The 22,066-nt window shown below is 30.6% G+C and overlaps 1 protein-coding gene across 1 annotated transcript in view; it reads left to right on the forward strand.

Annotated features, from left to right (window-relative positions):
* Positions 1-22,066, forward strand: part of LOC111028721 — a 298,666-nt gene that overhangs the window by 86,821 nt on the left and 189,779 nt on the right. The gene's annotated exons all lie outside the window — the stretch shown is intronic.

The following is a 22,066-nucleotide window of genomic DNA, read 5'->3' on the forward strand; positions in this document are numbered from 1 at the left end:
ATTATAATATTAGGAGGCATACGTCAGTACGAGATTTATTTTGTATTCTGCTCCAGCGTGTGGAACGATAGTAAGGCAGAGTGAAATATTTTTTATAAATGACTCAACAGCGGCGGCGGCGGCGGCGGAGGTGCAGAGACGGGAAACGGTGAATAACATATGCACACCATCGTCGACCGCGGCGGCGTATCGGCGGCGACGTGGGTCGTACAGTCACGTTTGGCGGCGCCGCTTCTGGTCTTTACACCGAAACCGGCTGCGTGTCGGTGTTGCGGCGGCAGCGGCGATGTGGGTGGAGGGGTGGAGGCGCAGCCACCGTCGACACCCGACCACCAGGCGCACTCGTGCTTCCGCATAAAGTACACTAATTTAAAACCCATCGCTCGTCCTAGGTGTATCAAAATTTATTATTATTATTATTATTTTTTTATTTTTTCCAAACCGTACCAACTGTTCGGTTTGCGTTATTATAATAATATTATACAAACAGCAGAATTAAAAAAAATAAAAAAAAAAATAATAAAAATGTTGAATACAATAATAAACGACGCGTGTCCACCTCCGGGGTGACCAGAATAAATTACACAATGCATGAATCGTATATAGGTACATAGTCAAATCCCCACCGTCGTAACTCTATCATACTATCTATATATTATATTTTATACCTATACCTATAATAATATGTCCAGTCGTATATATATATAAATATACAGACGTACTACTGTATACGTGATGGATTTCAGTTTGTACATATACATTTTATACAACGTTATCATATTATCTCTGTTGAGGTTTTCGGTTGCCGCAGTGATGACGGCGCGGCGGTACCCTCCGGATCTCGCCGTGCATAACAATTATTATTTTTACTAGAAATAATAATAATAATAATAATAATAATAATAAAAAAACACCCGAGTGACTGTCAAGTTTTTAAGCGCCTGGAGTACTATTATGCTGGTTGTTAGGTATTCATCTCACGGATCCGCGGTAAATTAAAAAATAAATATATATATATATATATGTGCATCATGTACAACCATCACCGCCTCCGCGTCTACCATCACATCCTATGATATCCTTAGGATCATGTTCGTCGGCCATTTGGGACACAGAGATTACTGTCCGCACTCAACTACTACGCTTCAACACTATGCACAATAACCCCCTGCAACTATTCCCCACTATCCCACCCACCCGCGTTCAACGGACATATAATTTAATACGTCAACTCGCTCTGGACGTGCAGGCCGGCGGGGAGCTGGCACGAATAACCTAAGGAGAAACCCGCAAGGGTATAACGGCTATAGGAATATGGCGGATGGGTGGGCGGGTGGTGATGGTGAGCGCAAGATAGACCCAAGAAAAGCCACGGACTGCCGTCATCAAATATGAACGTGGGCCTCCCCTGTGGATAGACGAGAGAGAATGTCGGCAGGCCCCCACCGCTCTCTCGGCGGCGGCCGCGACGGGGAGGGTGGTCGGACCTTTCAAAAAATGAAATATTGTTACGTTTCGTTTTTCATAATAAAAATACACACTACTCACACTCACACACACACACACACACACACATTCGCGTGCTTGTATTATTTATATATATATTTGTGCTTTTCCGGGTTAAATTTGTTGTTTGCGTTGTCCGCCGCCAAAAACTTCATAGTGGTGGATGAGAAAATCGCTATAATACATTTGCCACATTATTAGTAATAAACCTGTCGTCCTCGTCCGGATATCCATAAATCTCAATCAGCTCCGTTCACAGTTACCGTCCTTCAATAATACGTCTACTATTATTACTTCTAGGCCTGAGATCAACGGATAAAAATAAATCCAAAGTTGTTAATACCTAATATAGAAAACTATATTAATAGATTTAAGAAATAATTATATGCTTTTAATATTATGATTTCTGATTGACGAACCATCTAATATGACGTATTATTCATGAATCATGAACTATATTATTTTATTATTAATTTATAAAATCGTGGTAAAAGAGACATTTTTCTAATATGCTGATATTATTATTCTTATTATTATTTTAGTATTCGACGCTAAAGCATCTTCTATTTTATTTTTATTCTTTATAATAATTGAGTTTAATTTAAAATATACGATATTATATTATGCATGTTTATCGTTTATACATGTTAAATATATTTATACAAAGTGATAATGTTAATATTAATTTCTTGCGGTTTGTTTGTCCTCTTTTTTAGAAAAAATATTTATATTGCCTATGTAAAAGCACATAATATATAATGATTCAAAGTTTTAATAATCAGTCGTTGTATATTTGTTTTAAATTAGCTGTTTGTATACATAGGAACACGTCATGCATATGCATATTAACTTATGCGTATATGTTAAAATCCACCTGAATGTTTTTAAAATTAACATAACACTTTTTAATTTCGTATAGGTTATAATAATAAATATAATATAATAATATAATATTGTATTATATTAAATCATTTCACCGAATATTTTAGATTTTAATTACCCATGACGTGCTGTATTTTGCCAGGGTAAAAAGGATTTTTTTTATTGGTTTCAAAATATAGTTTGAATTTTAAATTTGTAATTAGAACGTAGTTTTAATTTATATAACATTATTCCAATTTCAGCTATCACAATTAAAATTGTATTTTATTTTTGTTCAGTAAAATAACGATATTTAAAGTTCAATAAATCGTCATCATTTTCAAGATCTTAGAGTTCTATATTATAATACATATAGTTTAGACGTCGTGAGGGATTTATTTGTTTTATTTAAAATTATGTTTGTTGAATAATTCTATTTTGATGTAAAATTAACAGAGTATTATTATTTACCACCATGGTGTACACTAATCTTTGGTATTAACACTTACTAATTTATCATCGTTAGTTCACTTCCTATTCTCTTTAAACGTAAATAATGTATGCGTAATATTCTTCATTGTTCTAAATATTTAGCTCATAATAATTTTTGTTTCGTATTTTATTAATCGATATAATTTTCTGGTTACAATAACGTGAAATTTTATCAAAATAGTTTTATTTCGTCGACGTCGTTGATTATTAGTATTATTAGATTACTTGTAGCTATATATTTAATCGTTTTTACCAATTTTTTATTATTTATTTGGTCGTAAGTCAGCTGTTATGGACACTATTAGCTCGAAACAATCCATAAATATATATTATACATACATAATATTGTATATATACCACCTAATATTATAGCGTATACTTACTTATTTTGTGCTTTTTGTTCTAGGTAAGCGTAACCTATGGTTATATGTTAATCTATGGTAGAAATTATCCGCTGAAAAGGTAAGACTTTATATTATGCATGCAACGCGTAGGGATTTCCACCCATTGTATCCTGGACCTCTCCGGCATCGTTGCATAAATATTATGTGCAATGAGGAGCCGCTATAGAGAAAATTACATAAAAACTCGCATAAAAATGTTCAGTTTCGCCTCTTTGCACTCAAACTCTAGTTCATAATATTTCAAAAACAATTATTGTTTGCAAGTAGAGTAATTGGGGTGGTTTAAAAAAAAGAAAACGTTAATTCTCATTGGAGAGGTTTAAAAATATATAATAATATTGTTTATAACTAAATTATGCACCTCCTGAAAAAAAGCAATTATCATACGCATGTAAAATAATAAAAATCATAGGTATACGTTCTTTAACACGTTTTTGATCAATTTGTCGGAGCCTGTATGTTTTTAGAGCAAATACATGTTTTGCAGGAAAAACTCGAATGAACTTTTGAATAGTCGAATTTCATTAATTTTTTTTTTTATTCAATAGAAGAGTATATTTTGCAGTTCAGAACAAAGCCCGATTTTCAAAATTAAAACTGTAGAAGCTAAAATAAGGATTTGAATAATGCACAATATTTGTTCTTTTTCAAACTTATTTTTCAAACTTATTTTTCTAGCACAATTTAAAGTAAAATGAAAATTCAGGCTTTGATCTGACCTGAAAAAGTTCTCTTCTTTGAATTAAAAAAAAAATGAACGTAATCCAATTATTCTATAGGGAGTGAGAGTTTTTCCTGTTAAGTCATTTTAGTTGATATAATATACTCTGAACCTAGTATCCAAGTCCCCTTAAATAGGTTTCGGGCAATAGATTAGTGGAAAAGTATTATAATTAATGCGGTAACTAAAATATAAAATATAATTTCACATTTTACAAAATTACTGAAAATTGGAAAAACCGACACCGACACCCTTTAGAGTTTAGGTATTTGATTTTATGAGGAGAGTAGGGCCGTGAATGTGTTAGTGGTATCACCTTTATCGCAGTATTTTTAATTGCATAATACATTTCATGTTTTTTACTATAAAACTTATTATTGTTTATTCACAGAAATGATAGGATATTCATTTGAAGTTTAAACTAAATTTATATAATATAATGTTTTATTAGAAACTACACAATTTACATAAATGTTTTTATGCTTTTAACACTGATATATCTTATAAATTAGACGTAATTTTATTTTCTTAGCATAAACTCGTGTTTCTATTGTAAATAGGTAAACCTTCTTACCTAAAAAATTAATCACCTTAAGATATACATTTTAATTTTATTAAATCAAGTTATAAAATTTAAAATATTATAAACAATTCTTAAAAATACTTTTGTCCTGGCCCTTATCGTTGTATTATTAGTTATTACATACAAAATACCCCTATATTTTTCGCTACTTATTTGTCAACGTTATTAATAATTAAATATAATACTTATTCACTTTAATGGGTTGATGTTATTTATTTATCATACCCTTTACCTACCCATTATAATATATGCTAAGTTGGTAGTTTGATACTTGATAACTATTAAAAGTTATAATATAATTACATAGTTATACCGTAGGTTAATGCTATGTCTTAAATACTAAAATAATTATTCTCAGGCTGTAGGTATAATACGTATTAAAAATAAATAATAATAATTGGTACGATGAATATCATGAAAATTATGTAAGCTTTAAATAATAAATCAACCCCCCCAAGTACTCTGATAATGGCCCTTTTTGGGAAATTTATAAGGGTATTATTGCTTTTAGAATTAGAATCGATTATATAATGACTTCGGAATTGAAAATCTAGCGATAAATTGAACGTTCGTCCGCAAACTATTTTTTGTGAGCAGGTGGAAAATTAATGTCTTTAGACAACTATTAATGTTTTCTTACTATTTAACTTAGTCAAACTTAATTTTTTTTTTAAATTTTATATTACAGTTTGACAGTATTGTATAGATTTACGTATCATATAAAATACTCTAATAACGAATTATATTTAACTTTAGTCACAAATAATATTTGTATTCGGCATAAAAAATAAAACGAATTAATAATAAATATAGTGTATTATTATAATTACGTTAAATACCGAATCGTTCTATCGTCACCGAAGAGGGCTTGTTCACATATTTCTCTCTACATCTCGTTTGGATAATTGTGTTTACCCGAATCTGAATCCGAAATATTTAAGTATCATTGTTAGGGGGATGAAGTAAACGCTGAGGTTTTGATTACCAAGCGGATACGGATTATGTTAACGGTGATTTCCTCAACGTTAGTCGAAAACGTTCCTGATCAAATACACATAGTGGTTGAGTTAGTGCAATAATGAATCCTCGTCACGGTTTCAGGAGGGGTGCATTCCTACCCCCCTTATCTCTTGACGTGTTCGTATTATGAACTGTAACTTCCCTCTGAATTCCCGTTGTAATGATGAAGTAAAATGATTGCGAAATCTGAGAATATTATTTGAGTAAACGATTTTATTCTATACGGATTTTTTTTACTCCGTACCCTCTTTCCTCCCCTCACCGTGTATTTGTATGAGCGGTTTATTCTAATTTTTAGCATTGAAGCCGAGTAAAGATTTTCCAAAAATGTTAAATTCAGGGGGGAGGTTTTCTAGGTGCCGATACGCACGTACACGTTCGTTATGTGGATCTCAAAAGGCGCATTTCACGAGATAGCGTGCGATATTTTATTTATTCAACGTCTCGCACAATTCACCTGTAATACCATGTCTTTTCTGGCGCACCCATACAAATTCGTACGTGTGTGTGTGTGCTGTTTGTGTTTTTTTTATGCTCGTCAATGTCTGAGGTCCATTACTCGGGAAGACGTTTTGAGACACGTACTTTTTCAACATTTTCACCTTTCTGTTGGGCACTGGATATTTTAATATCATCTTGCTATCGTCATCTTTAATATTTATTATTGGTGAAATACGCCTGTCTAGTAATGATGATGCAAATGCGCAAGGGGTACGTAAACACGATGATTGTCGCACAAGATGTTTGAATTTCATATCTCAGTAGAACTTTCTTTAATTGAAAAGTTCTGAAATATTTTAACTGTTTTAAGAAATTTGAAAAGTGTCACGTTCTTTTGTGTCATGTTGACATATTTTCTATATTTTCATTTTCCCCGTCTTTTTCATTAATAATTATTCTTATGGTAAAATTAAAATAACTACAAATAACTACCTTCAAGTTGTGGTGAATGACTACAAACATTTTGATATTTATAATACTTTTTAAAATCATTCCCCCCTACTGTATTTACTTGAAATTTTGTTAATTTGTATCTATGTATATTTGTATGTTTGTATAAGTTGTAAAAGATATAGTTTATTAACTATAATAGTGTATGTATATTATACAAATATTACATACTTATGGTAGTAATGATTTGTTCTGAAAATTTTAAATTTTTTGTCTGGTCTGTAAAAAATATGAATATTCTGAAAATAAATATATTTATTAAACCATATTTTGCAGTACAAATTATTTTGAATATTATTTAAAAATTCATAACTAATAATTTATAAACCTTTACAAAAGAGTTATTGTTTTGAAAAACGTTTTAATTAACTTATACAAATATGCATACGACTCAGTCGTTCTATATTCAACTATTCGTCACAAAAGACGAAAAAGGTTCGGATGAAAAGATCAATTGGCGTATCTCTCTATGTCCAGTAGTTGTCGTGTGTTTGATGTATACCCATTTCCTGCAGTTGCCATAAACTGTTAAACATGTACAAAGACATTTTCAACTGTGACGTAATCATTCGTTTTATTTGATTATTTTGTATGTGATATTCACGATCAATTAAATAATTGTGATATAAAATAGATTCTATCTGCCCGACAGAAATATATTTTTCAGTAAATTATTGGTATACCTACCACCGTGTGCAATTTTATTTATATTATATACAAAAAAAAATATTTATTTTTCATTAAAATGTATGTACAAGTAAAATAATGCACGATTATGAGAATATCAAAAAACGATAGTAATACATTTTTTAGTTTTTTCGTTTAAAATGTATGAAGCCTGACTAACACAAACGCACAAATGTTTATGTATGTTAATAATATAAAACAAATATAACATTGACATTTCAAATATATCATCGCATAATAATATATTATGATGTCTTGTATATTTAATACTAGTTGCCCAATCTTTCCTTTTACTTGAAGAAAATTCATTTTAACTTTTTATACTTTTTTATAATATTTAATCTTGCCAACAAATGTTATACTATCAATAATCTCGTTTAGCACCAAATGCTAGTGCCATTTTTTTTTATATAAAAAATGATATATTGTTCTTACTCCATGCACTCGTAGATTTTTCTTGACACGTCCTTATATAGTCATCATTCGTAATAATAATTTGATATTCCAAAATTCTGTTATTTATTATATGCACAATAATAGGTATCTTTTTGATATAAATGATGGCATTTCTTCAGTTTGTTTTCATTCATATTCGGCTGCAAATCATCGATGTTACTGACATGGATACCTACTCAATTCCAAAAAACTTATATTTATTTAGATAGACAATAGAAATTATAATGTCTTAGAATTAAAAATTATAATATACGGTTATAAATATACTACTTATATATATTGCATATTTCCATGTCATTATATGCATAAAAACATAAGTAAGTATAGGTATTATACAATACACCAAGAGTGCCTAACCTTTTTTAACTTACGAGCCACATTCGAAATTTATACTCCCGGCAGTATAATATACTTCACATTTTATTTGTTCATTGTGATAAATACAATAAATATAATATTTTTTTTTTTTGTAAAGATTTGTTATTAGTGCAACTCGGCAGCAAGGACCATTAGTAAAAGGTGGCAAATATAATATTCATCTTTGTTCACTCATCGAATTTATAACTATAATTGTGTGTGTTGAAGTACTGAATATTTCCTCTCTACTATGCTAGTCGCTAGTTAAAAATTTTTTTTCGTCATTAGAAGAACATTAGAAACTGCAGGTTCGCTTTTATATTAAAATGAAAAATTGTAAGATATTTTGTAATTCTTAAAAGCTTATTAAAATAAATTTTAAAATTTTTATATACTGCCTATACAAATTTCTAATTTTACAAAATTTTCACGTTGCGGTTGGAATACTTCCAAGGGCCTGTTCCGGCAAGCGGGCCGCTGATTGAGCGCGCCTGTTGTACATGGTACAGACGTACTACGTGTAGTGTTGTAGTACTAATAATAAAACGAATTGTAGCATAATTTAATCTAGGCGCATTATAAAATATGTATTGTATGTCTCTGTAATCATTTTTTTATATCTCAAGTCTTGAAAAATCTATTTTAAATTCTTTATAAAATTAATACTCTTTACACTTCTAGCCTTAGGATCTATTACAGAAAAATAATTTAATCTCGGAAAGTTAAAAGGAAAAAATGTAACTTGGCCGTATAGACGTATAGTATAAGATTTGAGTGCATCTCGGCATTGAGTAGGTTGTAAGTCATTGAATAGGTGTGTTAAATTTGATTTCAATGATAACTCATTGTATACCTACCTGTGACTAACGATATTACGAACACAGACTAAGTGCAGCCAACTAATATTTCTTAGGATATATTTTAATTGATTTATATTACTATTGCTTATGAGTTATTGGTTAAACTAATTGTTGTTAAAAAAATAACTTTACGTTACCTATATTATTAATTACTAAAATGTATTTATCCTATAGTATTGTTATTTGTAACGCCGTGTTGACGGTGCAAATTATAGGTATAAAGAAACGTAGAATCAATTTAAATATTTTGAACTTATTTCATTTTTACCTATAGAAAATAATTATAGTTATGGCCGAAAAATTTCAAGTTCCCACGATTAATACTTTAAATGAGGGTAAAAAATATAACTAAAATCGTCAATAGAAAATTCGTTATTCTCGTTTAAATATCCAATTCCACAAAAACTTGAATTTTTGATTGAACAAAATTATGCACACTGTGTATATAATATAAATTCTATATTTTTTAATTTTTTTTACTAGAAACACTTAGTTTTAATTATATTTTCAAGCTTTTAAACTAAAAAAGTAATAATTTTTTACATTTGAGTAAATCTAAAAAGTAAAAAGGAGTAGAAAATTATAAAAAAAACACGAATAGAAACAATTGAGCTATTTTGAAAATTATAATATGCAGAACTACAAATGTCAGTGTAATTAATGTTTTGTGAACGTTTCAAGTATTTTCGGTTACTTATGTTTTGTATTAAACAAAAAACCAAATTTTGATTTTGGTTAAAAACAATGGTGTTACTTAGATATTCCCGAGTTCAGTAATTTTGTTTCGGTTGTTTTGGAAAGTATTCTTTCTAATTTTGACTCCCAAAAGTACCAAATAGATGCGATTTGATACTACAATCTATCTAAATGTCGTTCTGTGAGACAAACAAAAAAAAAAAAAAAAAAGAAGTATACTTCATTGTTAAATCAATCAGAATCTAAAATATAATACAAATAAAAGAATAATATGCATTTGCGTTAACCATAAAGTGTTGTCACCGTTGGTAAGTTAAATGTACCTAAATTAAAAAAGGTAAAGTAAAAGGTTTATTAACAAATACTTATAGTTGTAATAATAGACTTTAAGTCTATTATGTAATAGTTGTTTTTTATTCCTTATAAATATTATTTTAGAGGCTATTATTATTAAAGTAACGGTGGTGAGATTCACATTGTTGTTACTCATCCGAGTATATAGCTTGGACCCATAGAGTGTAGCATACGGAGTAAAACATTGTATAAATAGAGACAAAAAGGGTCATTTCACGTATAACTATAGTGTATCATATAATATTGTTTTTTTATATATATATTATATACGTAAGTATATGTGTGGTATACATAACCCTGAAGCGGCGTTATGATCTTCACTAAATTCTGCATAGGGTAATAACGTCACGGAAAACGCTAGGCTGTTAAATATTGTATAATATTCTCTGTCGTAGTAGTTTATGGCTGTTTTTCTTTTACCCTTTTTTCTTTATCTTTTTCTCATTTCGACCTCCTTCCTTGTAAATAAGGACCTCCCATATTCTTATAGAGTTTCTAAGAATAAACTTTGGTGGCCGCCGTGGCTGCGAGCGTGCAAGGGAGGGGGGTGTGAAAAGAAAAATAGTACCTGCCGACTCTCCTGAATGTGATTCTTACGCACGAAATCACTTACGAAAATCTGTCGGGGTATTCTACGTGTTTTACTTTATTGCTCTGGCGAGCAGGAGGGGGGGGGGGTGCTATGCAAACCAAATTTTCTGTGATAACATAGTACAGGTACTTGGTAAAGCAGCTTGTAGGTATATATTATAATATAGCTGGTGTACAGTTTTATGCTATCTAGTTCTTGTTGTAAATTATCGTTTTTCGTTTTCGCTTATGCTTATCAATACGTATAAATAAGACAGCGTGATTTTCTCGTACCTACCGACGGTTCATAATATGTATGAAATTATAGTATGTGTTGTTTATTTGTTTATTTTTATGTGTTGTTTTCTACTGTAATTCATATTACGTTGACTACCTACCAACGTTGGTATAGTGGTAGTCACTATCGTTCTACCAAATGTTATGTCATTATGTAATTATACTATCCTATAGTATACTATTGTCAATTTGCATCCTGAAATAATATCATGCGTTTGTGGCTTTAACTTGTAATCAAAATAAACGTCATGTAGTATAATATATATTGTATATACTATACATGTAATAGTTACCGCTTGTATTTGCAAATATTAAATGTATGCGTTGCAAACAAATACATGTTTGTACAAGTGGGCCAGTATATATTAACTTGTGGTATCTGACGAATTAACAGAATATTATACTGATGGGAAATCAATGTTTGGCGTACCTATTTAGGTTTTTTTTTCAGCCCGAAAATTTGGTATTAGCGTGAACGCTTTTAGCCTTCAGTCTACATTATGATTAAAAATCGAATGAAATCAAAGTCATAAGTTAAAAACAATAATCCATGTTTTTTCGGCAAACAACTGAAATTCCATTAAACACGGTGCCAAATCTATTGGATATATTCGTGTGAAAAGCTATTAAAAGCTAGGGGCGCGTGTAGAGATTATAGAACCCGATATGGTACTAGCTTTTCCGATCACCGTTTTGCACAAGCCATCGACTTAATTCGACATCATTAAACTTGGCCAACTTAACGAGAAAGTACCGTAGCTTAAGATTTTTTTCTGTAGGTACCCACCCTAACCCTCTACCATACCCTTATATTATGTATTTCGACTCAAAGTGTTACTTGATACATCGATTTTTTTTTGTGATAAGCACCTATTGAAATATTTTTAGACGTTAATTAAATTCTATTATAATTCTATTAAATATACTTGCTTAGATTTCAATATTACTAATTTGATTCAGTAATTTAGCTGTATAACATTTTAATAATTAAAATATTGCCTGTACACTGACTTCAAATTTAGGTACCTACTTATAGTCTCTACGAATAATTTAAAACACCAACAATAATAAATTGTATACATTTTTAAATTTCGTTCATATTTCGGTTGGATTATTTATTTTTGTGTACTGTACTACGTAATAACAATACCTGATATTATACATACAAAAACATTTTTGTAGTTTATACACATTTGTATACGATACGCGTTACATAACCGTATCATATTTCAAAGTGATATATCCACAACTTCCGTCAATATAATAAACCGCTATACGTTTAATTCTTAAACATTTATGAAGGTTTTCTTTTGACGCACATCCTCCTTAGGTCGAGTTCATTATATTATGTCCCTGTAAAAATAACACATTATCAATTTCAAATTGGATATATTTATAATAAGAGCACGTCATTGAGTAGTATCTAACAAGCCATCCCGAGTGCATTGTCAATAATAATAGAGTTACCCTGCGGGAGTAAAGGCACGTAATGTCAGTTGCAACCGTAAAAGGGAATATTATGTAAATGTTGAAACGACGAACAAAACCTACCTATACTAATTGGAGATTAAATTTCACCGGAATGTAAATCTATATACATTATATTACGTAGAAATAAAATATATCCTGGTAATGATATTTTACTCTTGCCCAGTATTGATTTGGTTTATTCATTTCTTGATGAGTACTTCGGATGATTTTTATTATATTATGATCATAAACCTATTGTATAAATAGGTACTCAATTAGGTAGGTAAATCAAAGGGTTATTTGAAATGATAAAGTTTTTGTTTATAAATTATTATGTAGGTAGGTGCCTATTGATATTAATTATCAATATAAATGTAAAATTTCTTAGAATAGTAGTATTGAGGATATTAATATAATTATTTTTAAGTCAGCGGTCGTGGTATTGTAGTAGAGTCTTATTGATTTTTTTTTTTAGTAATTTTACTACTTGATCTTCTGAATATTCCTTACACAATCTGTGTAGTGTATACTATATAGAGACTACTTTTATAACGTATTTAAGCCTTAAGGTATCCCTGCAGTTATTTTACATTGAAATATATTTCAAAAGATCCTATATTTAATTAAGTTAAACATTTTCAATCGTGAAGATGTAAAACTGTTATTGTATACTTATTTAAGTATGATTTGATTGTAGCTATATTTCGTACTCACTTAAATATACATTTAAAAATTGTTCGAAAGTGTTGTCGTATTGTCAGTTTTATTTACACCTATAGTTGATACACTTATATTTTAAACATATTATAAGAAAGGTTTTATTGGTTTAATTAGTAACTATGAGATGAATAAATAACCTCATAAAACGAAGGGTGTGATACTATAATAATTGGTTCGTAGACGTTTGATGTGTCAATATTTTGATGTTATCGTGTCAATAATAATCAGACATGCGTGCTCTATATAATATATATTGTCTACATTAATTTCATTTTATGCCTACAATGTATTTATTTAGTAGGTACATATTAAATAGAATTGTATATTACTATTTATCCTTATAATAGGCCTGTAACAACTGAAAAGTACGTTGGTATTAAGTTATTTTCAAAAAGCCGTTGAATTATGCATTACTTAGTAAACATTTGCAAACGTGTGACGGCCGTAATTTCACCGATAAAGATCTATTTAGCTACTGCGTAGTAATAACATCGTGTACACAACACGCAAATCGTATAAATGCGGTCACCAGCTATTGGCCGAGGGAAATAAAAGAAATTATCTTCGTCCGCTGCGAAATCCTCTCTGGCGGTAGCGTAAAATGCGCTCGCAGCAGTGGCGTATCCAAAAATCCTGTGATTTATCGCTTTAAAAACCTTGTCCGCGCTCGTACATAATATGTTTCTACGCATATACGGTCTACATAATAATAATAATAACAACAACAACAACAACAACAACAACAACAACAACAACAACAACAACAACAACGGTGACATATATTATATAAAATGTATAATAATGATCGCATTCGAATACGTGACGGCCTTATCCGAATGGGATTAATTTAGGACACGGTGTGGAGCATATATAGTGCCGTGGGTAGCAAGTGGGGAGGGGGGGGGGTGAAAACGGAGCAGCGAAGTGCAGTTATGGGGCAGGAAAAGCTGCTGCTGCCGCGGAGGACGATGACGCGGGTGAGTGTGGCGAGGTGGACGGTGACGAAGAGGGAACTGACGAGGGGGAGGATGCCACCGATAACAACACAGGCGGTGGCAGCTGCTTGCGCTCGTCCAGGTGTGAAAGGCGACGGCAGCCACGCGATAACGCTAACAACGCTAAAGGTATTCGACGTGTTTGGCAATCGGCCGCGTTCGCTTGGTTTATCCCGAGTTCTTAAACTCATCCCTCCCCTCCCCTCCCCGCCATGCCTTATATAGATTGGGTGGCTCCCGCAAGAGCTTGTTACCGCGGTGCGTGCGTGGGTGGCAGTGGCAGTGGCAGGAACGGTGGAAGGTGGGAGGGGGGGGGTTCGAACAGATTTTTTGATGTCGGAAATGCGTCCGTCTCTCGATGGAGGAATTGTACACCAGCTAGAATCTAAATAGAAACATTCCGAAGCTGCACCTAAGTAGTTGTGTTTGTGTTTAGTGTTGCAGTACCCCAACCCTACGCGAGTCTTCCGATCGATCGATGTGACAGTAATTTTCAAATTGTGTGAGCAATGTGAGGAATCTGCTGCACGTCTCATTCAGTCATACGACGACGTCGACTGGGTTTATTTTTCGATAACACTCAACCGTTTTTAATAAAAAAAATAATAAGATGTGTTCGTCCCGCCCTGCTTCATCGCTGTGACGTGTCGATAATGATTCTGTGCGACTTAATGACGTACAAAAGCAAGACGTTTTTTAAAACATTTTTCTGTACAATATTTTATAAATAAATGATAAAAAATCAATCACAATTCCGCAAAGAAAAATAAGTAGAACGATGTCAAATTTGAAAAGATTGTAACCATCTGGCTCAGTTTATATAGGTTCGTGCACTGTCTTTATTAAAATAAGTAATGTTTTTATTTTTCAACTCGATTCAATAATTATTTTTTATTTTCGTCTTACAGTTTTATCTTATAATTTATCACTTTTTTTTATCGTTCGTGAACTCTATTGATTGTTTAAGCTCGATCGTAACACTCTATAATGTAAGCTATTCTGTGTCTTTCAGTATTACTTATTCGTTTATTACTGTTCACCTAGCAATTTTTTTTTTATAAATTTTGTTTTGCTTCTTATTTTCCCTGAATTACCATTTATAATTATACTCTCTACCATTTTTTAATTATACTCTCTGTCGTATTATTCTAAACTTGGATAAACTATTGCCGTTGGCAAATCATTCTATAAATGTCTATAGTAACTAACTGTCTAGTGTTATAACTCATATGCCATGTATGTTATTACACTTGAATAAATAAGTTTAATGTTAACTAAATATTTAAATCATGTTTATAAAACTATAAACATAAAAATATACAAAGAGAAAAAATAAACAAACATAAAATACGACACTATATCGGTGTTTCGTGGTTTTAGTGTACCTCAGTTCACGAGCTAACCGACATCGGTGTAGGTTTCACCTAGGTTTGTAAACTTCTTCGACCGAGATGGTCGCCTGTGGCGAATTAGATATAGCTCTTGGTAGTATATTTTCGAACGTGGTTCAAATTGTTTTCTAAACTTTTTTGATATCCCTAAGAAAAATCTCTGAAAATTGTATCAAAATCGGTCTGGTTAGTATTTTTTGAGTGTATAAACTTCAAAAAACAGAAGGACTTTGCATTTTGCTGTTAGTACATTTGAATAAAAATAACTATAAATTAAATATTATTTTATTTTATTTAAAAAAAATCTTATAGCAACGTTTGACGAATGGCGGGTTGGCTAGTTAACGCCCATTATTTTTTTAAACCTTTTTTCTGTAACCAGTGATAACCCCGTATGTACATAAATAAACAATTTTTGGATTTTCGTGGGCCAGAACGAAATTTACGCGTGAACCAACCTATTATATTAGTTGAATTAATGAGCTTAAAACACCCCTCGACTCTCAAGAAATTGATTAATATAACTTTTATTGAAATCGGTCCAGTATTGTTTCTGCGATTAGCACGGCCAAATATATAAACTCCAGCTTTATAATATTAGTATTAATGATGTATTACTAACTTTGTATATCAGTCGTAGCTTACGGCACTGTGATCTTCAAAAATAATAGATCGTAGTAGTTACGAATAATAATTTAGATTTTTTGTAATTATTAAAAACATCGATTTTGATATGACAAGTAAAGATACTGTAGGAGAGGTTGTGCCTACGTCCATAACATCCTACTAGTTTATATTATTAAAATAAAACTAGCCTATACGCCAGTGTTTTATATTTCTATCAGTGTATCACAAACTAAAATCAAAAAGCTACAAATTATACAAAAAACAATTTATTTACTACAAAATTAAATGTTTGTATTTTTCTCATTAGCTAGACCTAGTTTTTAGTGACTTATTATGTGGCTTTGTCTTTAATCATCATTATTAGCTTTCAAGTATCTTATATTTTTGATTCTGAGCATTAACCTTTACTTTTCTCATTATTACCGGTGTATGAAATATTATTTATAAAATCCTTATGTTTGTTATTTGAATAATATTAATAACTGATAAACTTTCTTTCACCTTTGTTGTTCTTTGAAACCTTTTTGTGAATAATTATTAATTACATATTATTTTCTCTGTAAATGACTATTTTACTAACAAAAAAAATGTACATGCATTTCAAACGCTAAAAATGTTTTGTATTACATACTCACTAAACAATTTATTTTTTTATTTTTGACGTTCGTATCTATATAGCTGTTATGTAATTTATGGTTACCTATTAACTGCTTTAGAACTTATTAACTCGATTTATTTAAACTTAAATTACAATGAAACGTAAGACATTTTGTGTTTAAGAGATGTATATATTACACGATCCCGACTATACGGTTAATTACACTTACATTGTGGGTTTTTCATATTTAATAATATTAGTACTGTGTGTATTTAACTTGCATGTCTTGTCATACTGCCAGAGAGATAATTATACATACAAAAACACCAAAAGCAAATATTTTTTCATGTAAAATGTATGGTTTTTAAATATTGTCGACTACTATCATAGACTTCCGAGTTTTACCGAATTCAAATATTTATGACTTCTGGTCACATAATTCGATTATTTGAACAAAGAATCTATTAGATAATAAATTAAAACAATTATTTTAGATAACGGGCAAAGATTATTTTAATCATCGAATAAATTCATACTTGTTAAATCATATAATTTTATATTTAATCAATTATCGGATATCTTAATTAATACATCTAATAACTAATAAGTAATATTAATATTCGGGATATTAACTGAGATACGTTAATTGTAAAATCATTGTGGCGAGTATTCCAAGAACATAATATTAGTATTATTATGAATAAGTTATGTTATTTTTTTTTATTCTGAGATTAAAATGATATTAAAATGTACAATTAAAAATAAAGTTGTTAAAAAATGTGTAGTTTTTGTGACGGTTGACCGACGTACCTACTAGTTTTCTCTGCTTTAATCCTGTATGAATATTATTTATAATAATTATAAATCTATTTTAGTCTGAATACAGATCCATACATATCACTAGGAACATGTGACAATTTATGCCTACATAGTATATTGTACTATACTATACTTATACTAATACTTTAGTGCCCATATACCTACCCTAATTTAAATAGGTAAATATTTTGTGTAGGTACCGTAGTGTTGTATACATGAAAACAACTATATGTCTCCGTCCAAGCCCGTGTATTAACAAAACACATGCTATAGGTACGCAGTATTATCATAATTAGACATCCAGGTTTTAAATTTTAATTTACGTAAATTATTTATCACACGATATTCCTTCGTATAAAAACAGTCTTATCATAATATCAAACTGTCTAGAATTGTAATTTATTTATTTGTTAAGCCTTTCGTGTCTATAGTACTTTACAAACTATTTTTGTATACATAGATACGTACTTTTTTATTTTATTGTTAGTCGTGCAAGTGTACAGCATGGGTATTTATGTGTAAAGTGTTAGTACATTTTTTAACTAAAACTCCTATTATTATTATTATTATTATTATTATTGTCTGTGCCGAATTTGCAATCGAGACTCCAAATGTTTGATCAAACAGCTGATCGATCGCCGATCCCATCTTATTTTGAATTTTTACGGATAAGTTTATATGAGACGTTAATTGGAAATTGTCACAAATTACACGAATTGTTTTGTTTCTTTTTTCCATTGGGAAAATGAAAACAATATATTTTGTGCACCTAAAAAATATATATTATATTTATGTTTTAATTATTGTAAAGTACTTTGTGTACATTACTTTTTTTTTGATACATTATTTGCTTATAATAATAATACTAGCTGTTGCCTGTTACGCGTCGTTGGAGTTTTATACAAATTGCATAATAATACGATTCAGTGATTGCATAAAATGCATTATTCAGTGTACCAATTTGTTATTGGAATTATTAGTTTTACTTTTACTAATAAATAAGTATTTATCACAATGTTCTCGTATTATTTATTCATAATACCATGCATATCATGAATTTATGTGCGTGTTCGCTGCTTACACGCTACCAATCAAAATATATTTGTCAAGTATAATCGTGTGTGTTTATTATGATCGTTGTATGTTTATAATATTGATCTGTAATTGTTGTCGTTGAAATATTCCCTTAATCGAAGGTGTAAAATAGCCTTTCTAGTTGATTACCCAAAGGGGCGTCGCCAAAACGAATTATACAGTATTAAACTGGTGTGCAGGCGGCTGGCAGGTTGTTGTTGGGTCGGAGTCCGCGTATGTTTTACACCAGACCGGTGGTAAAAAAAAAAAACTCAACTTTTTGGTTTGTTTGGCAACACGATTCAAATCGATATCCGGATTGGGGGGGGGGGGGATGAACGTGTGTTTATATAAAATTATATTATAATAAAATTATAATATTAGTGCTCTGCAAACGCCTTATTTATGAGGACCAGATAGTCACTCGACCCAGGGGCCATATTGAATCCGTAAAATCATGTAAAAGGGTGGGTGTCCGAGTGCAAACTCCACGTCCGTTTGTTTTGGTTTTTTTTTTTTATTAATGTTTTTACATACGACCGACACCCTTCCAATATTATCCAATGCGCATATATGGTGTGAGTCACTGAAATCGATGGTTTTTACGCTGCATTATTATTCATGTAATTTCTAATTTGTGAGTTGTCACGCGTATGTACATAGGTAGTAATTATAATTAGTATTTTATGCGGAATTTTGTTTTAAAAATTGAAATTTGTTTTAGAGTATCTTATCAATTTTTCAGTGCTATAATTTAAGTAATGAATACGTTTTTTTTATACTCAACAGTTAGAACAATTACATTTTGAATATAATTTTAGTTGTTTTAGTTCATTTTGAAATCGCTTATGAGTCTTGACACGACGTTGCACTTGTCAAGTTAAAATGAATTATATCGTATAATGGAGAACTTTGAAGTTTTTGAAGTTTTTGCAAACTTTTTTGATTTTACATTGTACCTATAATATATAATGCATATTATAGATACAATATTTAAATAATTAATTTTCGATTTGCGTTGTCATTTCGAGGAATTCTGTACGAAATCTGTCAAAAATAAAAAAAATAATAAGAGTATAGTTGAATATTTAATATTATTAATAACAGACATTACTAAAAAACAATATACGTAAATGAAAATTGATTTTGACGTGGCTACTGTACATATATGTATATATACATACATACATGCATACTATTTGTACATATAATAGGTGAGATAGATTTTTGTAAGAGTAGTATATTATTTTAAAACTGTAAATTTACAACAGGCCTTGAAAAAATGTTATACTGCTGTAAGCCCAGTATAGATTAAATTACAATATTTTACCTGCGTGTATACTTTATAATTATTATATTAATCACTACTGTTTTCGTGTACGTACATAAGGCACCCAGCCTATAGGTTGTTTGCGCACAATTTATTACGTAAAACCATCAAATGGTTTTCAAAATCATACTTAGATTTTTATTTTTAACTTGTATACCTAGTCAAAATAATTTAACTCAAGCTCTTGAACTGCAGCTGCGTACCTATATTTATGAAATATGGTTTGATCGTATTTGAGTACATATTAATACCTACCTATTAGAATCTGAGCTATTGTGTTACAAATATGATTTGTATATTATAGTTATGTCGGTTAAATATAAATATTAAACAACGGAGTAGAATTGTTGTGCTCGGTCCTTCTTTAATAATCGGCACGCACTTTGTATTTTGTTGTTGTCCGTACTGTGTGTTCACTATTCCTTACGAGTTATTAGTCTCGTCGAGGGCAACGTTGTTTGTTCGGTGGTGTGGTATAGAGGAGAGGTTAGGTGTGGTGAATAAATTCGATGTTGACAATAAAATAAAATGCGAACACGCTAAGTATACCTGCAGACATACTTACACACGCTTACGCACACTACACATAACTATTATACTATTATTATATATACGTCATATTATTATTATTATATAGACATAATTTTCTCGTGGCCGCCGCCCATATAGAACCGCGTTCGGATAACCGTGACGGCGCTATTACTAATAATATAATAATACTACACCGCTGTATAACGCATATAACCGTAAAAAATAAAATAAAACATTAAGGAGTCGTGAAAAAAACAAATATAAATAATGTGAAACAAAATATTATCCAGGGCGCACAAATTACGGCTCATAAAAAGGGATTATCGGGGCATATTCGAAGTGATATATATATTTTTTTTGTTTTATTTTGATTTATAGGTCATTCCGCCGTTCACACATTTGTTATTAACGTTTTGTAGCTGCATTAGGTTAAACCGGCATTTTTTTTCAAGCTTAACATGACGAAAAATAAATAAAATATTATATAACAAAACAAAAATGAAACATATAATCCTTATTCCCATGCGAGGCATACTTTTGAGCGTATAAAACCGTAACGAACTAGTGTACAATACAAACGAGGCAGTGTGGTTGCATTGCTCGCTAATCACAAAAAAAAAAATCACATTATAAATTAAAATTAAAAACACAATACTTGCACAAATTAAGTTTAACCGCGTGTATGAAAATATATACATGATTATTATATAGGCCGTGGACTTGAATGTATCATTTATACAGGAAGCTTACACATTGATTTGCTTACATATTATTGTGTATATATTATTGATTTTCAATTTTAATTTTTCATATCCTTAGCATTCATTAATGCATTTCAAGTTTTTTTTCCTTTTGATATTTACCTACTTGTTTTTTTTTAAATTTTAGTATTTTTAGACTTTATAAGGCTGAAAGTGAACTAGTTCATTATATTACGAGTTAACTTCTGAGAATGGAAACATTTTACAAATAAGCTAATCGCTTAAACCTACCACTATACCAACTAAATTGACTAAGATGTCGTAGCAACATTTGTGTGATTTTTATACTGTATTGCCGACTTGTTTTAATTATAAACTGCTACCTACTTATGATTCTTATGTATTTATAGTTTTCTACAATGTTAAATCATTGATTTTAAGTACAATACTTTTAACCAATGGTTAAATGTAGTAAACAAGTGTAGGGTAATGTATACATGTTTCCTTGTATTTTTTCTTATAATTATATTTTTAATATTTGTTAGGTCATTATTTTTTAAAGCATTTTCTATGTACTATTATTATTAAGTTAATTAATTAATTAATGTAAGGTATCAAATCAGCACATTACTAGTTACGCTCAACAGAGTCTTGCGTATACTTAGGTACCATAATATTTAAGTACCAGGTATATTATTATTATGGTACACGTGGTTTATAAAACGGAAACATATTGTGGTGAGACGGTGACCGGTACAGTACAACAGTGACCGATCCACGTGTGATGTGTTGGCAAACAATTATTGTTGCTGAACTTAAAACAACGGAGCGAAAATGCTTTTAACAAGTCATACGATATTTATGAGATCAGGTCAACCAAAGTTTTGTTGATTAAGTGTTGAATTATTTATTACCGGTAACGGTGGTGGTCGACTACGTCGGCTAATGTGGTGGTGGTGGTGGTGGTGGTGGTGTTGGTGGCTTTTGTGCTCGAC

The sequence above is a fragment of the Myzus persicae genome, unplaced genomic scaffold (assembly GCF_001856785.1).
Source record: "Myzus persicae strain clone G006 unplaced genomic scaffold, MPER_G0061.0, whole genome shotgun sequence".
Taxonomy (NCBI): Eukaryota; Metazoa; Arthropoda; class Insecta; order Hemiptera; family Aphididae; genus Myzus; species Myzus persicae.